Here is a 17,385-nt window from a genome sequence, read left to right as displayed (position 1 = left end):
CTGGACCATAAAGAAGGCTGATCGCCGAAGAATTGATGCTTTTGAATTATGGTGCTGGAGGAGACTCTTGAGAGTCCCATGGACTGCAAGAAGATCAAACCTCTCCATTCTGAAGGAAATCAGCCCTGGGTGCTCACTGGAAGGACAGATCCTGAAGCTGAGGCTCCAATACTTTGGTCACCTCATGAGAAGAGAAGACTCCCTGGAAAAGACCCTGATGTTGGGAAAGATGGAGGGCACAAGGAGAAGGGGACGGCAGGGGACGAGATGGTTGGACGGTGTTCTTGAAGCTACCAGCATGAGTCTGACCAAACTGCGGGAGGCAGTGGAAGACAGGAGTGCCTGGCATGCTCTGGTCCATGGGGTCACGAAGAGTCGGACACGAATAAACGACTAAACAACAATAAGGTGTAAAAAGGTTGACTACCCCTGGTTTAGACCATATGCCTGACACTAGGAAATGGCTTATGAATGACCTCTGTATGGCAACCTTTTTTGGCTGAAGACCAGGATCAAAATGCTTCAAAATAAATAAAGATATCCTGCGTTATATGCCCTCTGCAGTCCTGCCGCTAGTAAAGAAAATGAATTAATTCAGACAGACAATGACAATGTATGTCTAAAGGTCTTTTAAAAAAGAACTTGATAGTGTGAATGGAAGAATCCAATACAATCACATTCTCTTCTCCCCCACCCCCTTCCCAAGAATGGCATCTACAGAGAGGTGGCAAATAGTCCAGAGAGCAGATAAAAGATAATTTAACAAGAAGCAAATTGTAAAGGGTGACAAAGTGTTATTTCCATAATAAGCTTATCTGAGCAAACTTTCCCAGAGCCTTAGTGAGTTCCTGAACAGGGTGTGGATTTGGCAATAGTAAAGAAACAGGCCCCACAAAGAATGCCTGTTGAGCTAATGAATGCTTCTGAAGTGGTTGACTTTCATTTCTCTGGCTTGGATCGCTGCCACCTTTACTCTCATGTCAGACTTTGCTTAATTGGCAAATATGTCTTCAAAGTCCTGTAGACCCTTCCACATTGCTCCCTCGGCTGTTAATGTTTAATTGTGATTTGTTAAAGGCATACTAGCAGTTGATAAAAACTAAGAGTCTGGGTGCTTTATTGCCCTTATAGACCAGAAAGGACATGGCATATCCCATTCTTTGGCAAACATGGGCATTTTTTAAAGAGAGAAGCCAAGGTTGAAAGTGACAAATTTCTTTTGCTTGGTGCAATGAAATATTAAAAAGTCTTCCCTTGAGGAACATTATAACTACATATTTTCATTGAGTCCTAACAGCCAGCCTTGAGAAAGATTAAGACAATGTTTCCAGTAGCGCATACGCTCCAACATTTCTCTGATTAAATTGGGACGTCAATAATAATAATAATAATAATAATAATAATAATAATAATAATAATAAACCGCTCATCTGACTGGGTTGCCCCAGACACTCTGGGCAACTTCCAACATATATAAAAACATAATAAAACTTTAAACATTAAAAATAACTCCCCTGTACCGAGGAACCTGTTTTCGAGTGTCTCGGAAGCTGAACGATTCGGAAACCGAATGCCGAAAACCTGGAAGTGAATGCTTCTGTTTTCGAACGTGCCTCGGAAATTCAATAAACCATTTCCATTCCATTTATTAAAAGTTTGTTATCTTGATTTCTTATTTTTCAAGTAAGTTTCACCATTTCTGCATATTCCATAAGTTTTTGTATTCATTCTTCTTTCATTGGGACTTCTTTTTCTTTCCATTTTTGGGCAAATAACATTCTTGCTGCTGTCGTCGGATACATGAATAAATTTCTATACTGTTTAGGTCATTCTACCCCTATAACTAGGAGTAGTTACTAGTTCTTAAACCAGTTTTATATCTGTGTTCTCACCAGCCTTAGCAATTCTATTTTCCATTATTTTTCCTAGTGTTGTTTCTCCCTCCTCTCTAGTTTACTACATAGTTGTTGCTTTTTCATATACCAGAAGAAGAGTATCCTGCATCTTTTTCAACAGCTACTTAAATCTATCTGGGGCAGAAGATTGCGACAATGGCCCGGTATGATTTCCAGTTCTCGTTTTGAGGTAAACCATAGTTTACCCAAACTAGACACAACAGCAAACAATGGTTTTCTTATATCAGGAAGTGAGGGAGGGAGCAGGTGATGGAAAAGGGAGCAGTTGAACCTGAAGCCTCCTCCCCAAAGCCATATCATTGTTTGGCCGTTATATCTGAAGCTGAACTGGCCCAGGATGTTGCCTTTTTTCAAAGACAACACATCTATAAAGTAAAAGGTAAATGTAAAAGTAAAGGACCCCTGGACAGTTAAGTCCAGTCAAAGGCAACTATGGGGTGCAGCACTCATCTTGATTTTCAGGCCAAGGGAGCTGGCGTTTGTCAACAGACAGCTTTCCGGGTCATGTGGCCAGCATGACCAAGCCACTTCTGGAGCAATGGGACACCGTGACAGAAGGCAGAGTGCACGGAAACGGTGTTTACCTTCCCGCTGCAGAGGTACCTATTTATCTACTTGCACTGGTGTGCTTTTGAACTGCTAGGTTGGCAAAAGATGGGACAGAGCAACAGTAGCTCAGCCTGTAGCATGGATTTGAACCACCGACCTTCCAATCGGCAAGCCCAAGAGGCCCAGTGGTTTAGAGACCACAGCGCCACCCACGTCCCTCAATCTATAAAATAATATAATGGAATCATAACAATCATAGAATCATAGACTTGGAAGGGACCCAGGTGTCATCTTGTCGTTGCTGGATAATTGCTCTTGTCATTGCTGGATAGCCAGAAAGAGTATTACTCTTCTTGTTATATCATAGAGTTTAGTTTCGATGATCTCCCAAGAGATAAAAGGTATGAAGTAATACAAATTATTATGGATTTTCACCTATCATACATTGCCTGTGAGCTCAGCCATTGACATCCTCAAAATTTAAAACAATGTGGATTTCCACTTCACTTTGGGGTTGGTCTGAATAAAAAAGGTTTAGACAAATGTAAAACTACTCTCCCCTCCCCCAATAGCTCATTCATAGGGCTTTTGAACTAGAACTTCCATAGTCAAAACAAGCCAGATCCATGACTGGGAATAACAGCGTTCCTTTCTCACAAAATCAGCAGCTTTTCAGCTGCAAGAAATTACCAGGATTTCCAAAGACTTTGACTGAAACAAAAACACTAATAAAATGATTAACAGATTCCCCCTCCCCTTGGCCTGTTTAACACTCAGCACCTTTCCTTAGCTTTCAGCTTAATTTCATTGCTTCATTTATTTTTACAAGGTCTGTTCGAGAATAGCTTGGCTTTTTATTTTTATTTTTTATTTTTTTTATAAAAAAAAACCTCACCTAGTTTACGGGGAGGCCTATCTGAGGAAATCTGATTATACCACAGTGGAAAGGCCGATGTCAATATCACCCCACAGAAAATAATGGCTTCTTGCACACAACTGACAAATGCCATTGTTTTTGTCTCATGCCGGGAACACTGCGACTTCCTCTTTTTGTGCAGCAAAACGCATGCTGGAAATCTTCCTTAAGTCCAAAGTATAATTCTTTTTGTTAGCACAATCCATTTAGCAGACAAGTGGAGTCAGGGGTTCCCTTTTGTATTGCTAGCATATAGAATTACAGAATTGTAGAGTTGGAAGGTTCCCTAAGGACTTTGCAGCTGTCCCATCCGGGATTCGAATCTGCAACCTTGGTGTTATCAGCACCATGCTCTAACCAGCTGAGCTATTCAGGACTTTCATGTTTAGGTCTGATATAATAAATACAGTGGTACCTCGGGTTAAATACCTGCAGGTTACATACGCTTCAGGTTACAGACTCTGCTAACCAGAAATAGTACCTCAGGTTAAGAACTTTGCTTCAAAATGACAACAAAAGTCATGCGGCGCAGCAGCAGCGGGAGGCCCCTTTAGCTAAAGTGGTGCTTCAGGTTAAGAACAGTTTCAGGTTAAGAACGGACCTTCGGAATGAATTAAGTACTTAATCTGAGGTACCACTGTACTCTGTACTCTGTACTCTGGGGTTGTGGCGCTCATCTTGCTTTATTGGCTGAGGGAACTGGCGTACAGCTTCCAGGTCATGTGGCCAGCATGACTAAGCCGCTTCTGGCGAACCAGAGCAGCGCACGGAAACGCCGTTTACCTTCCCGCCGGAGCAGTACCTATTTATCTACTTGCACTTTGACGTGCTTTCGAACTGCTAGGTTGGCAGGAGCAGGGACTGAACAATGGGAGTTCACCCCATCGCGGGGATTCGAACCACCATCCTTCTGATCGGCAAGTCCTAGGCTCGGTGGTTTAACCCACAGCGCCACCTGCATCCATGAGAGTAGTTAAAACACGTTAAATAAACTAGAGTTTCCAGGGTTCTTTGGAGAAAGCCAAGACTGTGCATCCCTCCTTCTCTCAACCAACAGCTGCAGAAGACCCCACTTCCTCACTGCTGTCAATTGACATCTCTACCTGGGCAGACCTCCAGGTGCTTCTGGGTAAAGCAGGTGTGTTATGAGGGCTTGGTTTTGATATGTGTCTGGGACAGGTTCAGCCTAGAGGTACCACATCTGCAGGTTGTGCAGAAATGCACAACTCCTGCGTAGCTTTTGTCTTGATCCAAGTAGCTTGGTCTGATTGGGCAAACACATTTCTTTCTCAGCTTCATCTGATCTGAAGACAAGTCAAGGTAGTATTTTCTGCATTGCATCCTTGAAACATATGTTTATACAGCATCTGGTATTGTCATTTGGGGGGGGGGATAGTATTAATAATGGTATTATAAATTGGCATTGTAATAATGAGGTTATTATTGGGCTGTAATTGAAAACTAATTAAAATTATTATTTTTAAAAATTAGAAGAAAACATTAGGGTGTATAAATATTACTGTGGGGAAAGATCTAAAAATTCCAGAAGATAACATCATTTTAAATTATATACTGAAATAAAGGTAAAAAAAGGGGAAACGACCCCTGGGCAGTTAAGTCCATCAAAGGCGACTATGGGGTGCAGCGCTCATCTCACTTCACAGTATATGGGGCCGGACAATCAGTCAACATAAATGGATTTTCTGTGCCCTCGCATCTGCAAAAAGACTGATACATTGGAAGGACAAAAATATGCCCCCCCCCCTTGATCAATGGATAGACAAAATGATAACTCTTGCAACCCATGAAGGGAGCATCTTAGGCGAAGATTATGCATGGACAAATTTAATGATATTTGGAATGTATTTGTCAAAACCATAGTGACACATGCATTAACATACACTTGAGGGAAACAATATGTTTAATGATGATGATGATGATGATGGTGATGATGATGATGATAAGTCAAGGTAAGGTGAATGAGGTCCTCTGTGGTACCATTAAAGTGCAGCAAATGGTATTTATTTTATCCTTGTTAACAGAAATAATGTGGGATGCCTCGTTCAAGGATTCGCTCCAGGGTTATCTCTGCCATCCACTTTCAACTTGTTACTGGGGGGGGGACCCTAACTATATTTTTGTTATAGCAGAAGGCAGCATCTGGATTTCACTAGCTAAGTATCCAAAATTATGGCACCTTTGAAATTAGGACTGTCAGATCAAACTTTCAAAAATGAGGGGCAACATATTCCTCCTGTGGTGTTCCTTCTGTGGAGCTTTATGAAGTGGTAATGTTTTGAAATAAGAGCTATCCATATGTTTCTATGATGTTCTGGAAGAAGGAACAACCCTTTAAGATAAAGGTCATTACTTAAAATAGAAGACATCTGGCAGTCCTATTAGATACTTTCCTCTTGTGCATGAAATATTATTACAAACCAGACAAAACCCAAGGATCCCAGATCCCAGGAGATCTGCACCTAAATCTCCACATTCCACACAGGAGTGTGTGTGTGTAATGGGGTGGCGGGAAAAGGGAGAGGTGTTGCTCCCGTAACTGAAATATAAAACCTTAACAGTTGTGTTGTGAATAAGATTGCTGCCTTTGCACAATTGACATTTATTTCTTTGTGGAATTCAGAATGAAGTGTATATCAGAAACTGTGCTCTCTGTCCCCAGACATTGGACTCCAACTCCCATAGCCAGGTTGGCACTATTGCCATTATTAGAGAGCAAGGGAGGCGTTCATGGTGAGTTCTGGAACCCCTTTTTCTAGAAAAATAGCACTGCTAGTAGCAGGGATGGTGGGAGCTGGAGTCCAGCAACATCTTAAGGAAAGACACTGAAGCCACTTGTGAGCTTCTGGAGGCATCTATCTTGCCCGTCTTACATGTGAAAAGGAACCAGGAGTCTTAGTAGACCACAAGCTTATCGTGAGTCAACAGTGTGGTGCAACAGCCCAAAAATGTGAATGCTATTCTAGGCTGCATCAACAGAAATAAGGTAAAGGTAATGTCAGGAGCTGGGCAGAGAAGGAGGAGTGGTGGAAACTGCCTCCCCATCCTGACCCTTCCAGGGAGGAGGAAGAGGAAGACAGTATAGATTTACAAGAAGGGTTTGATGGAGGTCACAGCTCAGAGGAAGGGGGGGGGGAGTTGGGATATAATGGGAGAGGAGGAGCAGGCAGAGCTGGAGCAACAGCTGGCTAACACGTTGTCACTAGAAAACATTCCAGACCCACCATCTCCCAGAACCATCTCCTTAGAAGTAGGAGAGCAAAGAACTCCAAGACAGAGGGCATTTAGTGGCACCCGTAGAAGAGGTGATGATGATGACGGATGAGGAAGTGAGAGAGAAGCGGGGTGGAGATGCACTCTGGGCAATGCTGTTATCCAAGAAGCTGGGTTCTACAGCCTCTCTCTGTAAAGTTCGAAATAAAATGGGAAACTGTTCCTTGTCTTTATGCCTTCCTGGGCAACCAGGAGCCACTGACAGCACCATGACAGGTAAAAAGGTAAAGGACCGCTGGATGGTTGAGTCCAGTCAAAGGTGACTATGGGGTTGTGACGCTCATCTCGCTTTCAGGCCGAGGGAGCCAGCATTTGTCCACAGACAGCTTTCAGGGTCATGTGGCCAGCATGACTAAACCACTTCTGGCACAATAGGACACCGTGATGAGTGCCAGAGTGCATGGAAACACAGTTTACCTTCCCGCCTCAGCGGTACCTATTTATCTACTTGCACTGGCATGCTTTCAAACTGCTAGGTTAGCAGAAGCAGGGACAGAACAATGGGAGCTCACTCTGTTGTGGGGATTTGAACTGCCGACCTTTGGATCGGCAAGTCCAAGTGGTTCAGTGGTTTAGACCACAGCGCCAGCTGCGTCTTGATCAAGGGTAGTCATATTGCCACTTTATTCTGCCTTGGATAAATCACTGTGTCCAGTTCTGGGCACCACAATTTAAGAAGGATATTGACGAGTTGGAATGTGTGCAGATGAGGGCAACCAAGCTGATCAAGAGTCTGGAAGCCAAGCCTTCTGAGGAACAGTTGAGGGAGTTGGGTATATTTCAGCCTGGAAAAGAAGTGGAGGAGAAAATATATGATTGCTAAAGGGCTGTCGCATGGGAAATGGTGCAAGCTTGTATTCTCTTGCTCTGGAGGGTAGGACCTGAACCAGTACCTTCAAGTTACAAGAAAGGAGAGTCTGACTAAACACCAGGAAGAACTTTCTGACAATCAGAGCTGTTTGACAGTGGAATGGACTTCCTCAGAAAGCTGTGGACTCTCTGTCCTTGGAGGTTTTAATTCAGAGTTTGGATGGCCATCTGTCATGGATGTTTAGCTGAGATTCCTGCATTGCAGGGGGTTGGACTAGATGACCCTGGGGGTCCCTTCCAACTCTACAATTCTATTATTCTTTCAGAAAGCACGCATCAGGGAGCTTGATCTTTAAATACAAACTGATTCAGCTTCCTCTCCCATCCCTACCTGGAGAACAGGTGAGCAACCTCAGGCCTGGGTTGCTGAATGCAGCCCTTTCATGGTTCTAAATTCTTCAGGGGAGCTGGGGAGTGGATGGTTGAAAGTATGGGGCTGGGGATGTGTGAGAGCAGCTAAGACCCTCATCCCTTCCCTTGCGTGATGGTAATCATGTATACATAGGGTAGTGGAGGAGAATGAGTGAATAGGGCTATGGTTTATATGTCTTTCTTGCTCTTCAACTCGTTTTAATCTACAACTACAGTTTGCATCCATCTTTAACAGAAATCCATCATTTCGATTCTACCTCTCTGTGTGTGCTTTTCATAACAGGCCATTCAAACAGAGAAAGATAGGTCAAGAGCTATAGTGTTTGGTGAATGAGCAATTCAGAAAGTGCAAGGAAAGGACCACTGGAACGTGTGTTTTCTCAGAGCCACATTTGCTTTTGCAAGGCTACCAGGGAGAATAAAAAAATGCTCTGACGTACTGGCTTATAAAAGGCACTTAAGCACGTTATAATCTAATCAGACTTGGAGGTTTAGATGGCTTGAAAAATATAAGGTTGGGCATTGTACGCTTGTGAAAGAATTACGAGCTGTGGTTTTCCTCAACGAAGTGAAAGGATGTCTTCCTCCATTCAGATTTCCCCACCAGGTCCAGCAAACAATCAGTCACCAGAAATTGTTGGGTTTTTTTAAGAAGAAGGGAGGGGGAAGAAAAGAAAATTCTTTAAAGAAGTTTCTCTTAGTTTGGGCCCAGAGAGTAAACTGACCACAGCATAGTCTCTCCTGAAGACGTGGTTTCCTCTGAACACACTGCTGTTCCTTCAGAGGACAATGCTGTTTTCATCAGAGCAGTAGTCAGTTTAATCATACACACACACAAAAATGTGTTCGGGACTGATAAATTCCTTAAAAGGTACAGAAACCAATCTACAAACAGCATATGTAAACTCTTTCCCCTACAGCAAAACTGTGGTAAATATGCCTTCACTGCATTCTGATGTATTGGGTGTATTGAGTAGCGATGCTGAATGGCAAGCAAAGAAAATATCCAAAGAAATGAAATATTAAATCTTGGATTTAATTGAGTTTGAGATGGTGATGACACACCCCAAAAGGCAGTTGGATATGCAGATTGGATGAGGGTAGGGGACTTGTGGTGTAGAGAACTGGATGTTGCTAACCCATAGGCAGCAAGGAGCCTCAGCGGGTGCAATCGAGTGAAAGCTCATTGCTGGAAATCAATAAGGAATCAGTCTTAAGCTGAGTGGACTTTAGAAAGCGAGCTGCCGTTAAGCCCGTTCCATAGAGTTCTATAGGATTCTCAGGTGGACAGGCTACAATCCTGTATCCATTTCCCTGGAACTGAGCCACACTGAAGTCAATTGACCGTCCTGGATAGCTCAGTTGTTTAGAGCGTAGTGCTGATAATACAAAGGTTGCAGGTTCAATCCCTGGATGGGACAGTTGCAAACAGTGGCGTAGCGTGGGGGGTGCAGGGGGGGCCGGCCGCACCAGGTGCAACATCTGGGGGGCGCGCTCGCACTCTCAGCTCTCTGCCCCTACCTGGCTCACTCACTCTCTCTCATTGCAGTGCTGGCTGTGTGAATCCGATCCGAGCCACTGGGTCGCCGCCCACTGTGGAGAGGGTGGGTGCCAGGCGTGCGGTGCGGAGAGAGAGAGAGGGACTATCTGGGGGAGAGTCAGTGCAGTGGCCGCCCAGCGCAGCGCTGAGCGCGGGAGAGAACCACACCAGACCAGACCAGGCAGCAGCAAGAAGAAGCTGGCAGCGGTGGCAGGTTAGGGGTTAGGGGCCGCAAATTACTTGCCTTGCCCCGGGTGCTGACAACTCACGCTACGCCACTGGTTGCAAAGTCCTGTATTGCCACGTGTATTGGACCAGATGATCCTCAGGGTCCCTTCCAACTCTACAATTCTATAATTCAATGAGATTCACTTTTGCGGAGATTTATATAAGACTTCCCCCCCCCAAAAAAAAATCATGCCTGATGTGTGCATTAGAGATTCCAAATATGTAAGGGAGGATTGAATCTGCGAACAGCAAATCCATAATACTTACTAAAGCACTGGAAATAAACCTAGTTCAGGCTTCCTCCGACTGTTTCAGACTAGCACACCTATCATCAGCCTTGCCCAGGATGTCCAGTGATCAAGAGAGATGTGAGCTGTACTCCAAAACATCTGCAGGACACCAATAATAATAATTTAAAGGTAAAGGTAAAGGTACCCCTGCCGGTATGGGCCAGTCTTGCCAGACTCTAGGGTTGTGCGCTCATCTCACTCTATAGGCCGGGAGCCAGCGCTATCCGCAGACACTTCCAGGTCACGTGGCCAACGGGACAAAGCTGCTCTGGCGAACCGGCAACAGAGCAGCACACGGAAACGCCGTTTACCTTCCCGCTGGTAAGCGATCCCTATTTATCTACTTGCACCCGGGGGTGCTTTCGAACTGCTAGGTTGGCAGGCGCTGGGACCGAACGACAGGAGCTCACCCCGCCGCGGAGATTCGAACCACCGACCATGCGATCGGCAAGTCCTAGGCGCTGAGGTTTTACCCACGTCCCAATAATAACTTACGGTTGTATAAAAAAGGGTTAGCTAAGATAGCTCAGTGTTGGAGACATGGCAAGTACAATGCCTCTTTGGAACGTATGTTTGTACAGTGCTCTGTACTTAATAGGTTTGGAGAGAAAGGGCTGGACTGTGGAAAAAGTTAAATCTTTCAGCGGAGCAGGTATGGGAAGAGCGAGAGAATATTTTATGGAACTATATACAGTGGTACCTCGGGTTAAGTACTTAATTCGTTCCAGAAGTCCTTTCTTAACCTGAAACTGTTCTTAACCTGAAGCACCACTTTAGCTAATGGGGCCTCCTGCTGCCGCTGCGCCGCCGCTTCACGATTTCTGTTCTCATCCTGAAGCAAAGTTTTTAACCCGAGGTAATATTTCTGGGTTAGCAGAGTCTGTAACCTGAAGCGTATGTAACCCGAGGTACCACTGTACCTGCAGTATGGAAATTATTAACAGGACAATGGAAATGGATTTTCTGTACCCAAATGGTGGCCAAGAAGAGAAGACTCCCTGGAAAAGACCTTGATGCTGGGAAAGATGGAGGGCACAAGGAGAAGGGGACAACAGAGGACGAGATGGTTGGACAGTGTTCTCGAAGCTACCAGCATGAGTTTGACCAAACTGTGGGAGGCAGTGGAAGACAGGAGTGCCTGGCGTGCTCTGGTCCATGGGGTCATGAAGAGCTGAACACGACTAAATGACTAAACAATGGTGGCCAAGAGATTGATATTGAGGAATTGGAAAAATAAAAGTATGATACCCTTCAGTCAGTGGACTGACGATATGACATCTCTTGCAATTTATGAACTTATGCTCACTGGCACAGACTTTGTATGGATAAATACAATCACATTTGGAATGAGTTTATACAAAATGTAGCCGGCTATTCACACATACATAAGCACTAGGACAATAACACTATACCAATTTATATAAGAATGTATGGGAATATCGTATATTACTTCTTTCTTTCTTTTGCATATTCTCGCTTTTAGACATAACTTTGTTGTTTTTCTCCCTCTCACTTTTCCGTTTCTTTCTGTATCACTTTTTTCTTTTAATTGAAATCACCTTAATAAAGTATAAATACCACTAATAGTCATGCGTAAATGTGAACAATGTTTCTAAGCTCGGTTACACATGCTAATGAAAAGCTACCAGAGCAATCAGTTTATACTGTTATTGTATGCTCTGTATGCAAAGTGGCATATCTATTTTTATATATGTATCCCTCAGCACCCGTGATCTACAGACAACTTATCTCTAAATGGAGGGATTGGGCAATTTATACTCCTTAGGGATAAGGTTCCATCATCTGTCACTGGCGCCAAAGTTAAGACGATACATGGGAAAGATTATCGGTCAGTAATTAGGGATTTGTAATTACCTAACTAGAAACTAAACCGTATTTGATCCAGCCAGTCAAATAAAATGCAAACTCAAGGGTGTGGGTCATGTTAATTGGAAGATCCTATTGATGGAGGTCATAATCTGAATAGTAGCCTGATATCCTCTGGTCATTTCTAATGGGGCACAGTTACCCCACTGTGAGGTTGCTGTGGTTGTCACGCCAGTTTTGTAGTAATGATGAAGATAGTAGAAGAATCTGATCATCATTTGCCTCACTGAAATCAAAATCACTGTGTCTTTGAGAAAATGTAATTGAGATGCAATTCAGTCTCAGAAGGTCTTCTCTCTCATACACACACACACACACAGAGAGAGAGAGAGAGAGAGAGAGAGAGAGAGAGAGAGATTCAACATGATCACCTAACATGTTTCCATATGTCTTTTCGGAAACAGACAGTTATAGAATTGTTACCTGAAAAGAGTTGAGCTTATGATTGGAGTACACTGGATGTAAATGAAAGGGTCTTTCTTTCTTTCTTTCTTTCTTTCTTTCTTTCTTTCTTTCTTTCTACAAACAAACAACAAACTCATGCAAATAAAAATGCTCTGCTCTGCCCCACCCCAACTTTAGCTGGGTGGTGCCTTGTGCTTTTAAAAGTAGCACCTCTGTAGCCATTGCATGCTGACCTTGTTAGCGGAAGCTTTCATCACATGTTGGCTGCTCCCATGTCAGTCTCATTAATTTGCACGATGATAGGTTGAAAATAATAATAATATATCTCTCTCTCTCTCTCTCTCTCTCTCTCTCTCTCTCTCTCTCTCTCGTGTGTGTGTGTGTGTGTGTGTAAAAAATCAGAGTTAAAAACAAGATATTTCTCCATCCAGATTCCGTTGGTCTTACGGAGTGCTCAGAAGACACAGGTTTGTCATGCTTCTCTTTAGCAGGCACAAATTAATACTGTGAAGTGTCCTGCAAGTTTAGCCGTGTCGCACCCTTTAATATGCTTTCCCCTGTTTTACTGGTGCTTTGGCTTTGACCAACAACGAGAGAATAATTTGCCTGTGATGAGCCTGTCTAGATACTCTCATACTGTTGACAGTGTTGTCCCCGTTGCATTGAGTGGTTGCCAAGTTTTGCGCAGCAGCGGGACCACCTTCTGCACATTGTTGGGTGTCTCGTGTTATGGATGCTTGCGGCCCATTTGACCTGTAAAATTAGCCATTCCATTAGAAAGAGTTCTACCCATTTCATCGCATCCTGAAATAAATTATTCCGTATTATATCACCTTAAAGACTTGCCTGTTGCTGCTGCAGAGTACTTATCGGGCTCCCTTAGTACTGATCTATAATTCAATTAGGTATGTAACAGATGAAAAGAACTTAAGTCTGTTAGTGGCAGAAGGCAGACATGCTCACTAATGAGGAATCACAAGAGCATTCTCAGACAGTGCACTGATCTGCAAGGCATTATGCATGCAGGAGTTCAATTATGCTAAGGACCTTATTCAGCTAAGAGAGTCAAGGGGTTATTCAGATATGTATCTCATAGTTACACATGGCTTATAATGGACACTACTACACTTCATGAATACCCTGCTGTGCAATGCTTGGATAACAGTACGGGGTTTTGTTTTATTTCATTTTGCTTTGAGGGGTGAGGAGGTTCTCCATTGCATATCAGGGGCTGTACCTATCCTGCTGTGACTCTTGGGGTGAGAGTAACCTGCATGGAACTTAATAGGACTTGCAATGCAATCTTATTCATGTCGACCAATAAATTAGTCCCACTGAGTTCCATAGGGCTTGCTCCTAGGTAAGGATGCATAGAATTGCAGCCTTATTTCCACACCCTCCAACATTTCTCTGATGAAAGTAGGAATGTTCTATTCAGCAACAACAACACAACACCCCACCCGTCTGATTGGGTTGCCCCAGACACTCTGGGTGGCTTCCAACATAGATAAAAACAAAACATTAAACATTTAAAAAAAATCCTTCCCTATACAGGGCTGTCACCAGATGTCTACTAAAGGTTGTATAGTTACTTACCTCCTTGGCTCATGGGTCACCTAACTCCATACCATTCAACATTTCTCAGATGAAAATAGGGGCGTCCTAAGGAAAAGTGGGATGTGGGGCTCAATTTGGCCCAAGTGCTCCAATTGCCTTAAGGTCAGCCCTGATGAGACTGTGCAGGGGTTGGACTGACAAGCCCTGCACCTTCTAGGTCCCTGGTGTGATGTCAGTATATGGAAACATCGCTGCTGCAGACAGCCAGATTGTTGACATCACATGATGCGCCTATCTGTGGGAAAGAAGAATTTCCCAGGAAGTTCACAGGCTGGAAAAGTCTCTGTGAAGAGTGTAATTTGAAACCTTCCATTTGCGCATGTTCAGGAAGTTTGTCAGACGTGCTGGAAGAACTGAACTGAAAGGACATGTTTTTCTGTAGTGCTGTAATGTCAGGAATAAACATCATGTAAATAGATTTCTGACTACTTTTCTTTCCCCTGCGGAAGCAGGAGGAGGAGGTGTGCATTTTTACCCACTCTTGTGAAATGTCGCCTATCAAAATCTCCCTGGTCTGTCCAAGATATCAGCCAGAGGAGGTTACTGGTATGCAAGCTCCGAGGACAGTGAGAGGGGCCAGCCTCTGTGGAGGGGGCTTGCAAAACAACAGGTGTCACCATTCAGAGTACAGACTCAAGGAAAGAAGGGGGGCACTTATTGGAAAACAGTTTGTCACCTCTTCCCCCCCCCCCCTGAAACCCTGAGACAATGAGCCCAGCGACCTTTTATTCACAGTCACATAAGCACTACACTACAGCATGGCCATAAACTTGTTCAACCACTTAAATATACAGCCAATATGTAGAAATATGTAGCAATGGAGATTTATGTTACTGCTTTATGAATGAAAACTGTGTTTTATGAATGGATTCTGTATTTTGTGAATTACCTAAGAGCCACCAATAGGGAGCTCTAGAATCTGATAGCTAACCAATTGGGTACTACCAAACAGCGACCCCTATTGCTGAAAGCAGGTAACCAGCAGGGAATGCTTCAGCTCAGCCTTTGCACTGTTGACTGAACACCCCCTGCTGTGCAGATAATGGAGAAAGCTCATAAATTGTATCCTTTCTGGCATTCTGGCCAACTCTATTATGCTGGTGTAAACCCTGGTGCACCAGAAGCACAGAATAGCAGCAAATAAAATCCACTCATACGTCAGCGACTGATAAGACTTATCAACCAGTTCTTCCAAAGTCTTCCTAAATGATAAAGCTCCAAAATACAGGCCAAAAGAGAGCAGGTCTGGGAAGAGCGAGGCATACAATGGACACCACCAGTGAAAAGTCCCTGCTCCGTGTAGCTCTTTCCCTGTCAGTTGATAGAGTGCCAATTTGCCCTCCTTCTTGACATGGAATGCTGTTTATTAGAGTCTCCAGGCCCACTGGCTGCATGAAATATCTATGGCCAGAGGGACTTAAAAATCATGTGATTATGCCTTTTTCGTATTTCAAAGAAAGGAAAAAGTGCAAGATATTTAGATACGTTTGAGTTAAAAAATAATTAACATCACACATCATATGCATGGAAGTTGTCGAACCAATTAACCAACTAGAAGAATTAGTGTTAAAAGCACCAGTTTTCCTATAACCTGATATTGCTGGATAGTTTTGATGAACAAAACATTTTTAGTTTGCTTTCTGTTGCCACCATGCAACTTTTCTTTATTAGTGCCACTTTGTTTTGTACGATTCCTTGCAAATGAAGGAAAACAACTTTTCTGGTTGTATATGTTGATAATATAATTTTGGTTACCAAGGACAAACAAGATTGTACAAAAACAAGATTGGGTGCAGGCCTGGCCAGGACATAGGCGTCCTGACTGTGACAGAGATGACCTGTGTGCATGCTTGCTTGGTTGATTAACAGCTGTTGGGAACTTCAAAGTCCCTGCTCTCCCTTCTTATGGTCTTTGTACTGGACCTCGAGACTCCAATAAAGAGCATTCCATGTCAAGAAGGAGGGCAAGTGGGCACTCTATCAACTGACAGGGCAGGAGTTACACGGAGCAGGGCCTTTTCACTGGTGGTGCCGATTGTATGCCTTGCTCTTCCCATACCTGCTCTCTGGGATTGACGTTCCCAATTTTCCACAGCAGGAGCAGTGAGATGCTAATTATTTTCCCCAAGAGTTAAATGATAACCAATCAGAAGCAGCTACAGGAGAATGATGAGATTCAGGTGAGGGTCAGATGCCTTGTCAATCCCAACAGGTATAAAAGAGGACGACCCGGCCTGCCCAGGCCCCCAAAGAGGAGAAGCTTAGTGTTAATTCAAAGAATTTGTAACCAAGAATGGAATCCAACACATTCGTTCCGCTCCTTTTCACCTGGCCACTAAGGACCAAGCTGAACACATGGTCCATACTGTTGTTATTGCAGAGTCCTGTGCACAACGGAATGATGAACAGTACGTGCCACATGCTTAAAGTTGCTTTATTCTCAGTTCAGTATTGAGAAATTACAAACATGCATCTTGCCTCTGCGGGAGCAGAGAAGCAACACTCCTTCTCCTCGGAAAGACGAACACCAAGAGAAACAGTGAAAAACAGGAAACCAGTGTACGTCACATCCAGCTTCCCATTCCCGTGGGAAAACCCAACAGTGCTCTGACTGTGGAATGTAAACATTGTCTTGTGACAAGCACTTCGCTGCACAGTGAAGAGAGCAGAAATTAACATCCTCCCCCTTTCCGTGAACATCACTGGGCAGCGTGTTCGTACAATATCAGTACAAACCCAACTTCTGTACATAGGTACAGTGTTGATCTCTTGATACAATCTTGGACAATACATCAGCAGGAATTTCATTACCTTGCATATAGGACACCGTTACGAGTCCCTTCTGAATATGTTCCCTAGCATGTTGCACCTTCAATTGCAAGTGCTTCGTGCTTTGCTTACAACCTTCCGAATTCAGCAAAGCCAAACATGCTTTGTTGTCCTGATAAACCTGGATTGGACATTTGACAGGAATTTTCATGTCTTTGCACAATTGTAACAACCATTCACAATCCTTAAGTGAATAAGACAGTGCATTCAGTTCAGCTTCACAAGTACTTAAGCTAATTGTTGTTTGCTTCTTGCATGACCAATCAAATAGACCCTGATTGTACATGTAGCAAACTCCAGACGTACTTTTCCTGTCTGTAGTGTCACTTCCAAAACTTGCATCTGCAAAAATCTCAAGACCACCAGACTTCTGATTGTTAAATCTCAGTCTGTAATGCATAGTGCCTTTCAAATAGCGTGCTATGCGTTTCAGAGCTTTCCAATCCTTAACAGTAGGATTGTTTACTTGTCTGCTTAGCAAATTACAGCTAACAGCAATGTCAGGCCTTGAACATCTGGCAATGAAGTTTAGCTTACCTAGCACACTTCTGTACAGTGTAGTGTCAGAAAATGCTTCTTCAGTGTCTTCTACCTGATAACCTGTTGTCATTGGTGTATCTACAGGGTTAGCATCCATCAGGTTTAGTTTGCTTAACACATCAGCAATCTTTCGTG

The 17,385-nt window shown here is 43.6% G+C and overlaps 1 long non-coding RNA gene across 1 annotated transcript in view; it reads right to left on the bottom strand.

The window, feature by feature from the left end:
- The window catches only part of LOC309529978, a 62,910-nt gene extending 49,030 nt beyond the window's left edge, over positions 1 to 13,880 (bottom strand). The window contains exons 1-2 of the long non-coding RNA XR_014218576.1: positions 12,283 to 13,880; positions 9,950 to 10,071 (exon numbers count right to left, since the gene is read on the bottom strand). This is a non-coding gene — a long non-coding RNA (uncharacterized lncRNA). The remainder of the gene's footprint in view (positions 1 to 9,949; positions 10,072 to 12,282) is intronic.
- Between the last annotated feature and the right edge of the window lie 3,505 nt (positions 13,881 to 17,385).

Source organism: Podarcis vaucheri (genome assembly GCF_965113315.1).
Source record: "Podarcis vaucheri genome assembly, chromosome: 3".
Lineage (NCBI taxonomy): Eukaryota > Metazoa > Chordata > Lepidosauria > Squamata > Lacertidae > Podarcis > Podarcis vaucheri.
Note: the sequence above shows the minus strand (reverse complement) of the source record. Positions and strands in the feature narration are given on the sequence as shown.